Source organism: Mustela nigripes, chromosome X, assembly GCF_022355385.1.
Source record: "Mustela nigripes isolate SB6536 chromosome X, MUSNIG.SB6536, whole genome shotgun sequence".
Lineage (NCBI taxonomy): Eukaryota > Metazoa > Chordata > Mammalia > Carnivora > Mustelidae > Mustela > Mustela nigripes.
In genome coordinates this window covers 31,660,431-31,671,310 of record NC_081575.1, presented here as the reverse complement: position 1 = coordinate 31,671,310, position 10,880 = coordinate 31,660,431, and the positions used below count along the sequence as shown (strand labels likewise).

Sequence of the window (10,880 nt, the reverse complement as noted above, 5' to 3'; positions counted from 1 at the left end):
ACTGCCACCCACAGGGTCCACCCAGGTAGGAGGGAAAAACATCACTCGTTTTGGAAAGAAAGTGGCATTTTGTCTCATTCAAATAGTTCCACTCTTCACAGAATGTCTGGAATTGGGTCAGGCAACTAATTTCTAGGTTCTCTCTCAGACTTCTCAGTCAGGTTTTATTATAAGGTAATACAATAGAAAAAAGGACTCAATTTTCTAAATTCATTCTATCCTTCTAATCTCTTTTGGACTGTTAGAAAACTTTTCCTAAAGAGTGCACGATCTTCTGCCAGAGGCTTATCTAAATTCATTGTCTGACCGGCAGTCCGAATAGTACTGGGGAGCAAATAGTACTGGGGAGCAGCCCTTGACTTTCCACGAGGAATTGTTCATAACCTTGGTTATCCAATAACGTCCCCTTCATAATGTCGACGGCCTATTTCCCAACTCGAGGTACAGCCTTCCAGAAGCGCTAGCTTATAAGGAGTTCGGTACAGACAGACTGTGGGCTATTGAAAGTTACAGGAGCACCTGTACTCACCGGAGACCACTGAGAACAGAACAGTAGAAACTTCTTGTACGTCTACACAAAGAAGAAATTAATCCACAGGAAGAAAAGCAGGCTAAATTAAGAACGTAGGGAATTAATGGAGCAAAAGAAAGCCCCTCGTTCTTTTCAAAAATGGGAATAATTGAGTTAGCTATGTAACTTGAGACTTGAGACAGACTTTCATTTTTATCTACTAAAACTACATTCATTTCTCCACAAGCAGAGGCTGCTTAAATGTCTTTTTAGCTTTAGAATATGACTCAAGTCAAATCTATATGCCTGTTAAATAGAGGGCCGTATTCAGAATACAGAAGCATTTGGTATAAGAGAAATAAACAAGTTAAAGGTCTTAGATTGGGGGCTAGGACACTTTTTTTTTTTAAAGATTTTATTTATGTATTTGACAGAGAGAGATCACAAGTAGGCAGAGAGGCAGGCAGAGAGGGAGGAGGAAGCAGGTTCCCCGCTGAGCAGAGAGCCCAGATGTGGGGCTCAATCCCAGGACCCTGAAATCATGACCTGAGCCGAAGGTAGAAGCTTTAACCCACTGAGCCACCCAGGAGCCCCATAGGACACTTTTTAATCAAAGTACATTAAGAAAAGTATAGGATCCCAATAACCACAGTTAATATACTGATTTGATGGTGGTAAAATTTCCTGGGACTTCCCATATAAAGTTTTCAGTTCAGTTTGCTCCATGGTTTCTATTAATATTAGACACTACCCTTCAAGGCAAGGATTTATTGTTACGCCTAGAGTGAACAGAAATGATTCAACCTCGACTACTTTATACATTAACTTTTTAGATATGGGAAAAAAACATAATCATGGCATGCTAAAGAAAATTGGAAAACCCTAAATAGAGAAATGAATCTATTAGAAGGTGGGAATAGCATAAGCAAAAAAGCCAATGAGAATCAAAAACAGGTTTGTATGGACTCTTCCCACAGAAGGCATTCCATCTCTGTCCTCAGTACAACTAGAATCACCGGATGGCAGGTGATTATCTAGTTAAAATTTCAACTAGGACTAAAGACCAAGGAAGTATAGCAGGCTCTTTCCCTTTGTTTCCATCTCGTACAAACACACAATTCACTCTAGGAAGAGAAAAGAGGTTGAATACAATCATGGAGAAAAATCTTTAACTCCATAGGGCAAAAATTCACAATTGCATTAGTTCTTAATTAGAATGAGATCTTGAAACGAAGTAGGTTCTGAAACGGGAGTTTAGCTGAGGTTCAGCTCACCCTTGAACTTGGGACTGAACTTTATGGGTCCATTTCTATGTGGATTTTTTAAATAAATATACTACAGTACAGTAAATGAGTTTTCCTTGTTATTTCAAAATCAGATTCCTTTCTTCCCTTTATTGTAGGAACAGAGTGTAAAACACATGTAACACACAAAATGTGTTATGATCGTTAAGGCCTCCAGGCAACAGTAGACTATTACTAGTTAAGTTTTTGGGGAGCCAAAAGTTATATTTGAATTTTCCACCATGTGTGGAATTGATACCCATAACACTCATGTTATTCAAGGGTCAACCGTAATAGTCTCCCCAAATTTTGACTGTATCTTCTCATTTAGAATAAGTCTAATTATTCAGGGGTGTCTGGGTGGCTCAGATGGTTGGCCAACGGCTTTCAGCTCAGGTCGAGATCTTTGGACCCTGGCATCAAGGCCCACATTGGGCTCCCGGCTAGGTGGTGAGTCTGCTTCTCCCTCTCCCTCTGCCTGTCCCCCTGTTCATGCTCTCTCTCTATCTGTATTTCTCTATCTCAAATGAAAAAAAACTAAAAAAAAAAAAAAAAAATCTCTTAAAAAAAGAGTAAATCCGGGACGCCTGGGTGGTTCAGTGGGTTGAGCCTCTGCCTTCACCTCAGGTCATGATCTCAGTGTCTTGGGATCAAGCCCCACATCGGGCTCTCTGCTCAGCAGGGAGCCTGCTTACCCCCCTCTCTCTGCCTGACTCTCTGTCTACTTGTGATCTCTGTCAAATAAATAAATAAGAAATCTTTTTTTTAAAAAAAAGAATAAATCTAATTATTCAAATACACACTGAGAGTGCCTTTATGTGCTAACCTCCTTGTGTGAGTGAGGAGAAAGTGAAGCAAGCTGGAGAAGTCTGAGGCCCCTTCCTGAGAGCACTCACAGTCCTAAAACCAAAGTGATTTAATGAAGGAGTTTTCGGTGGAAGGAAGAATAATCTTGCCGAAGGCCAAAAATTGGAGAGTACAGACAAGTCATCATAAGGAGGTATTTGAATGGGGAAGCTGGGTGGCTCAGCCAGTTAAGCAGCTACCTTGGTCTCAGATCATGATCTCAGGGCCCTGGGATCCAGTCCCGTATCAGGCTTCCTGCTCAGTGGGGAGTCTGCTTCTCCCTCTTCCTCTGCCCAGTCCCCTCTCATGCTCTCTTTCTCAAATAAATAAAAATCTTTTTTAAAAAAAGAAAGAAGAGAGATCATATGATAGTTGTCTTTCTACGCTTGACTTATTTCACGAAGCATGATACCCAACATGGGGGGTTAAGGGGGTAGGAGAAGAATCAATGAAACAAGATGGGATTGGGAGGGGGACAAACCATAAGTGACTCTTAATCTCACAAAACAAACTGAAGGTTGCTGGGGGGAGGGGGGTTGGGAGAAGGTGGGTGGGGTTATGGACATTGGGGAGGGTATGTGCTATGGTGAGTGCTGTGAAGTGTGTAAACCTGGCGATTCACAGACCTGTACCCCTGGGAATAAAAATGTATTATATATTTATTTAAAAAAAACAAATAAATAAAAAGGACTATTTTTCATTAAAAAAAAAACAAGAAAGAGAGAAAGAAGAAAAGGAAAAAGAGTTATTTGAACTATGCCTTGAAGGACTAGCACCAGATAAGAAAAATCATAGGTGGGCTCTGTCTGATAAATGAACAAGTCATGCATAAGACAGAGAAGCATGTGAAACTATGGCATGAGTGAGGAACTATCCAATTACTCGTTTCATAGAGTGTGAGGTGAGTTTCCTGTGTGAGGGTTGTGAGGGGTAACCCTAGAGAAGGTCTTTTGATGCCAGATTAAGCAGCTGAAATTTGGTCCTGAAAACAATGGGAAGCGAAACCATTACATACTTTTCAATACAGCCTGACCTGATCAGAATCACGCTATACCCCCCACCCAAAAAAAAAAAAAAAAATCCCTCAAGCAGCAATGAGAGAAAGGGGCTGGAGGGTGCTCCTAGGTAGTGAAATGAAGTAGGGATGAATACTGTTGAAATAGTGGACTGCCATGTACAGTTGTGTATGTTGTGCACTGTACAACTCTACATTGCACCATTAATGTAACAGATACCACATATTTATGTAATAATTTTCCAGCAAATAGAAATAAAGGGCTTTTAAGAGTAAGTGTTTCTGCCAGTAGATGAAAAGAAGAATCCTATGAATTAACAAAAATTATTATTAGGTCAAAAATACAAGTAAGTGGTAGGATTCACATGGCATAAGTCTCAACTGCAGGATGATGCATGAATAAAGACAGCAGGGAAGGCTTTGAAAGTAGCGCCATAAACTAGAAGGATAGCAAGATATAAATCTTGTAAGAATAATAGAGTAGTATGGAACAGTAAGTCAATAATTCCTTCTGCTCCCAGAAGGAGTCACTTCCATATACAATGAACTTAAAGCCAGCCCCAGGCAGATGAGCCAATGTTAACATAATTACCATTTATTGAATAATTCAAAAAAGCCCCACAAACATATGTAAACTTTCTAATTCTTAAATTCCATGAGAATTCCATGGTAATTACAAATTACCTTGATTTTGCATAAGAGAAAACTGAAACTCAGAGAAAAATGACTTGCTTAAGGTCATATAAGTGAGAAAATGCTGAGACTAGAATATAAAACTGTGTCTGTCTCTACTCTGCTATGTTCCTTCTAGGAGTGAAAATATATAATAGGAGCTTCACTGACCCGCTCTATTTTCTAATTATCCAGATGCCTGGGGCCACTCTGGGTGTGGGGCCGGTGTCCCAGTTAGCCCTCTCAGCTCCTGTTCTCCTCACTCACCTGTGACTGCCCCTTAGTGCCTTGTGTCTAGGAGGGCTAGCTCTCCAACATTACCTCCACCCCAAGGAAATAGTAAGATGACTCAGTTCAAGTGGATGCCTCCTCAGGCACCAACCACACTAACCTGGGGAGACAAGGCTTAGTCAACAACACAGGTGGCTGAGTCTCCTCAAAATACTGGCTTTGGATAATGTGGTTCCGATCCAGAACAGGGCATGCTGGGGCCAAAACTATCTGCAACACCGGGGACAGAGAATTCAGAAAACACTCAAAGTCCTCCCCTATATACTGCACATGGGCAGGCCGACCTGTTCTCTCACTCACAGATATTAGGGAAGAGCACTGGCCAGACCTGCCTACTTCCAAGCAGACAGACAGCTCTTAATGGCAAAGAGTTTCAATTTAGGAACTGATGGAGGTTCTAGACTACACACACAAACACACACACACACCCCTTTACCATGCTAACTATAGCATTTGAAACAGGTATCGCCAATGAGCTTGATACTCTCATATTATCTCCTTTCTTTCCTCTTTTTTATAAGACCTGGACTTTTCCCATTTGATGTTTCCTCTGTGGTGCCTAAGAAAGTAAGCCTATCTTATTAGTAAAAATCTGTATGGAATATGACCGAATGTCTTTGCTTTTCTATCCATTTTACTAAATCCTTGTAGAGATTAATGAGAAGCTTGGACCATCACGGAAACCGTATCTGAGATCTTTGCTCTTTCTGCAGGTGATTAATTTCTTGAAATCATTGAACCAAGACTGAACATGTTAACGTGGTATCCTGCCATCATATGTTAAGTGTCCATTGGTAATTACATATTTAAACAGAACACCAAGAAAAAAGAAGAAACATATTTTGGATGGTATTTTCATGGAATACCCCTCAGATCGTTGCAAACCACAAAACTGCCAGCCACCAATGTCTGCATATGCTTGAGAAATGCCTTATTCATGGTGCCAAATGCTTACTTAATTGACACAAGGCACCAAGTCACTTTTAGCTGAAAGGAAGGATAATTAAATTTTCTTTTATTCGAGCAGCAAATCTAAGAAGAGTTGCTTGACCAGGTGATGACATGGATGGGCCAGAGACGTGGCTTACTTTCATCAACTGAAAGAACATTTTCTTTGTCCAACAGAAAGAACAGTCCCTTAGTCATATGGGCAAGACTCATGTTTACACACTAAACTAGAAGATAAAACTGGGCTGGACACTGATTGATCTAAATTATTGTACATCAGTTTCCATTTGAAAGAACTCCAGGCAACCTAAATGTTCTTTCAAAGAAAAGGTTTACCAAATACAAACACAATCAAGAGTTATAGGTACAGTCCTCTATATGTCAGTCCAGGGTCCAGAGTCAGTTCGACCCAGCTTCAATTCCGGGGCACTTGGCCCTGCCAACACATGTCCCTGCTTCACATACAGACAAGGAAGGCCCAAGCACACGAGGGCAAGAAGTTAGCGCTGTTGCCAACCATGCACGCAGACCGCATGTATGTTCATTTTGTGCCTCTATCAGGACCAGCTGGGAATGTCCTTCTCTTCAACTCAACGGGCACTAGCAGCAGGGTCTGGTGCGGATAGACCATCAGCCATTTCGGCATACGCAAGCAGTGACTCGGACTGCATTCGAGGCACAATCCTTTCTTTGTTCAGAGCTGAAGTAAAAGAGTATTTATACATGAGCTGTTCTTGGTCCCCAAAAACCTTATTTCCATACTAATGAATGACCCAATTTATAGTTTGACAAAAATGACTTATCCCTGGCAAAAGGAATATATGTCACGCAACAAAGAGGCCGATTCAAGAACATACCACTGCCCACCACAATCTGGTTTGGAAGGCGACGGAGCAACAGGCTCCTGAATTTGAAGAAAAAGAAATGCTTGAGATCCTCGGTGTGTCCTCTCATTTCTTGACACACATACCATACACACCATCTGACATGCACCCCAGGGCCCACAAACACCACACGTATACCTCTCCCATACCCACACACCACTCATGCACAAATAGAGCCTAGCTCATATTTTCTGCCAAATGCAGCATGAGTTTTTGTAAATGCTTTACCCTCTGTTATTTGCTTCTTCCATTGCACCTCTCGAATCTTCTTTGGTTGCTTGCACTTACAGATAAGACATCACTACCGGTGACCGATTTCACCCTGTCTCTGGTGCCAAATGTATGAGACACAGGTTGACTGTCAGGACTTCGGGTGGGCAGAAAAAGAAAAGAAAAGGAAAGCTTGTCTTCCTCCTTCATCCTGTTTTTCCAGATAAAAACCCACCATGGACTAGGGACAGTGAATTGTACTCACTTACTTTTCAATTAAGTCCATTTTCCAAATGTAGCATCGCTCTTGGAATTTGCGGCCAGCATGCGTGGCTCCTACCAGTTGGCAGGGATGAGAAGCCATGCAGACTGCCTTCACAGAGTATCACATGCACGATGATTTTGCCAAGTGTCTTCATCCTCTTTACATTCAATCCTAGTCATCTAAGAAGAATAGCTAACCTGGTGACAGACACCAGGAATGTATATACATGCATTATCTCATTTTATGCTCACAATAGTTATTTGATAGAGTTGCTAAAAGTCTCCATGTCTTAGAAATACGGGGATTGGGGCGCCTGGGTGGCTCAGTGGGTTAAAGCCTCTGCCTTCGGCTCAGGTCATGATCCCAGGGTCCTGGGATCGAGCCCCGCATTAGGCTCTCTGCTCAGCAGGGAGCCTGCTTCCCCCTCTCTCTCTGCCTGCCTCTCTGCCTACTTGTGATCTCTCTCTGTCAAATAAATAAATAAAATCTTAAAAAAAAAAAGAAATATGGGGACTGAGGTTCAAACAGGTTAAGGGAGGTAGTAGGGAGGAGGTTGTGGCTTTTCTTCTAACTCTCTCCTTCCCACAGCCCTTCTTGGGACCCCAGGCCTCAAAAGAATTGCTACTTTCATTGGTTTCCAAGACACTTCGTGCCAGACATTTCTTGTAGGTGGAGTGGCATTGCATAAAAAGGTCACAAGCCTCTTAGGACACTTCTCGACATTGATAAACTAGATAGGATCCCCTGGAAACCCAGTCATGTTGATTTATCCTGCCCTCCTCACATACAAAATGATCTCAAATTTCCATGTCAGAGATGGCCTGAGGCCACGAGAGGCCAGAAATAGATTGCAGTCTGCTGAGAGGTAGCGGCCTTTTGTAGGCTACATCAGTCTTCAAACCAGCTTCAAACCAGCTTTCCTTGGTACTGCTTATAGATTATTAGACACTAGCCCAACTTAAAATAATAATGTGCACACTGCTTCTCGGAGAGGAGGAGAACTACATCAAAGCAACTTTTAGGCATTCCTATTTCCCTACCATTAACACCAACCCAAACTAGCCTTAAATCCTCCCTACTCACTAAGTTCCAGTCCCATTGGTCTTCTCTCTGGTTTTCAACACAGTGAGCATTTTCCTGTGTTGGGAGCCAATACACACCTCATTGTCTCTACCCAATATGCTCGTTACCACATCTTCACCTTCACAAGAACCATTTCATCTTCTGATGATTGACCTAAATATCTTTCCATATAAGATTGGTTCCTTCATCACCCTTGTGTATGATACATTTCTCGGCCTCTTGTTTTATTGCCTTTACCACATTTATTCAAATTTTTGTTTCATTGGTCTTTCTACTGGTTTTCTTTTGTCCGCCTATCCTACTGGAATGGACACTCTAAGGAAAGAGGAAGTTGTCTGCCTTGTCTGGCGCCATGTCTGAGGGGTGCAGTATACCACGTGGTGCCGAGTCCACTGAGGGCTGGCAAGAAATATCAAAAACCATGGGTAAGGTGAACAGAGCAAATGCTCTTGTAACGTGCTAGAGTTACAGCGCTACAAAATGGCAGCGGTAGGATTACAACTCGAGTTTGTTTCCACCTTCAAAGCCTTCAGAAAGGGTACAGACACAGGAAATAATAATGTGTTGACTACCTGTCATTTTCCAGGCCTTCTATAAGACCTGGTAGAAAAACAAGGTCCTGCCATTCAAGCATTAAATCTGTCATAAAAAAGAAACAAATAGGGGTGCCTGGGTGACTCAGTCGGTTAAGCATCTGCCTTCAGCTCAGATCATGATCTCAGGGTCTTGGGATTGGGCCCCATATTGCGCTCCCTGCTCAGTGGGGAGTCTGCTTCTCCCTCTCCTTCTGCCTTCTCCCCCTCCCTGCTCATGCTCTGTATCTCTCTCTCTCTTTCAAATAAATAAAATGTTAAAAAAAATTTTTTAAAGACAAATAAATAATTCATCTGTCCATTCATTCAATAAATATTTATTCAGACAAAAGACTAGAAAGAAGAAAGAATCCTGGCCCATGGAGAGGTGATTTCTTCTCACATTTGGTTTTCCATCAGAAACTACTGTAGGATTCAGTGATTCTGCTTCTGGACATTTATCTGAAGAAACACAAACACTAATTTGAAAAGATATCTGTACCTGATATTCAGTGCAGCACTGTTTACAGACACAGAAATACCCTAACCGGCCATCATCAATGAAAGAATGGATAAGGAAAATCTGATTACAGTGAAATGCACGCGCACACGCACACACACACACACACCATGGACTATTAATCAGGCATAAAAAGGTAGGAAATCTTGCCATTGGAACAACATGGATGGACCTTGATGGCATCATGCTACATCAAACAGAGAAGGCTAAATGCCTTATGATCTTACATATATGCAGCATCAAAAATGACAACCAGAACCACAATAAACTCATAGAGAACATGTTGGCAACTGCCAAAGGAAGGGGCAGGAGTCTGGGCAAAATAGCTAAGGGGAGCCAAAGATACAAATTTCCAGTTATAAAATCACTAAGTCCTGATGATGCGATATACAGTGTGGTGACTATAGCTAACACTGTAGCTCACACTTGGAAGTTGTTAAGAGAGTAGATCTACGAAGTTCTCAACACGAGCTCCTTCAGCAACAGATACAGTACACTGGAACAATACAGAGGTCAGCATAGCCCCTGTGCAAGGATGGTAGGCAAATTCATGAAGTGTTGCATCGTTTTTCATTTCTGTTCCCTTGGAGACCAGTCTTGTAAGCACGTGTGAAGCCATAGGACCCCCGCCCCCATGCGAGCACACTCTCCCTCTGGGGACCCACTCACACTAAACCCTCTTCCCATTACCCCTCCCAACCCACCTCCTTGGAGAGAAACTAGACATGGAAATGGGGAGGGGTCCTGGCCAGGAGAGGGCTCCTTTCCCATCCCTACTCATCAGGGAGTCTGCTTCTCCCTCTCCCTGCTTGTGTTCTCACTCTCTGTCGAATAAATAAATAAAAATATTTTTAAAAAGAAGAAATGCATATCAAACTTAACAAACATTTTAATATCTATGCCTAGGATGTACCCTCCCCTCCCCCAAAGTTTGTGTTTCGATGGATCTGGATTGGGCATCTGGGCTTGATTAAAAGGTGTACGGCCAATTTGAACTCACATCCAGGCTGGCACATCACTGGTCTACCGGAATACAGTATGATAATATAACATTTTAGAAGAACAAATGAAATGGGAATCAACACGACAAAAGGTACTCACAACAGAAGTTGACATTCAAGCTGGTTATTGAGAAAGTTGGGTTTTAGGTGCAGAGGAGAGAAACAGACAGAGACACAGGAAAGATCAATTCAAGTACTAACTTCATTGAGAAAAACAGGAGTACAGATATTTACAAGTTTCCTTCGAATCCTAAACATGACACCACAAAAGACTACAGAGGTCACCTCGAGGTGTCCTTTTCAAACATCAGTGCACATACGAGTCATCTTGGGATCTTGTTAAATGAAGATTTGGATTCATTAAGCCTGGAGTGGAACCTGAGACTCAAGACCACACTTTAAGTAGCGGGATTTTAGGGTTTTAGGGAAGAACACTGACATATCAAGATAATTATTAAAGTAGCAGCACACCGACCAACAAATACAGCCCAAAAGCAGACCAAAGATCACATCAATCCTTTCAAAGACCAAGAGCCGAGCTCTGACTGTGGGGCTGACGGGGTCCAAATCAACACAAATGGTGGTTTATAGCTTATCGGGCCATTCAGCAGCTATCACTCTCTGTCTAAGGCCCTTTCCTTGGAAAGAAAGCAAATCTTATACCTCAAGACTTTAGGCCTCCCTAGGCTCACAGGAACCTTTCTCTCCTTCCTCTCCCCCTGAAAAGGGGCAGGAATGAGAGAGAAAATAGCTACTCCTTTGACACTGCATGATAGCCA

The 10,880-nt window shown here is 42.1% G+C and overlaps 1 pseudogene; it reads left to right on the top strand.

Moving 5' to 3' along the window:
• Nucleotides 1-9,571: 9,571 nt before the first annotated feature.
• Nucleotides 9,572-9,670, top strand: LOC132007945 (U6 spliceosomal RNA; annotated as a pseudogene).
• Nucleotides 9,671-10,880: the final 1,210 nt, after the last annotated feature.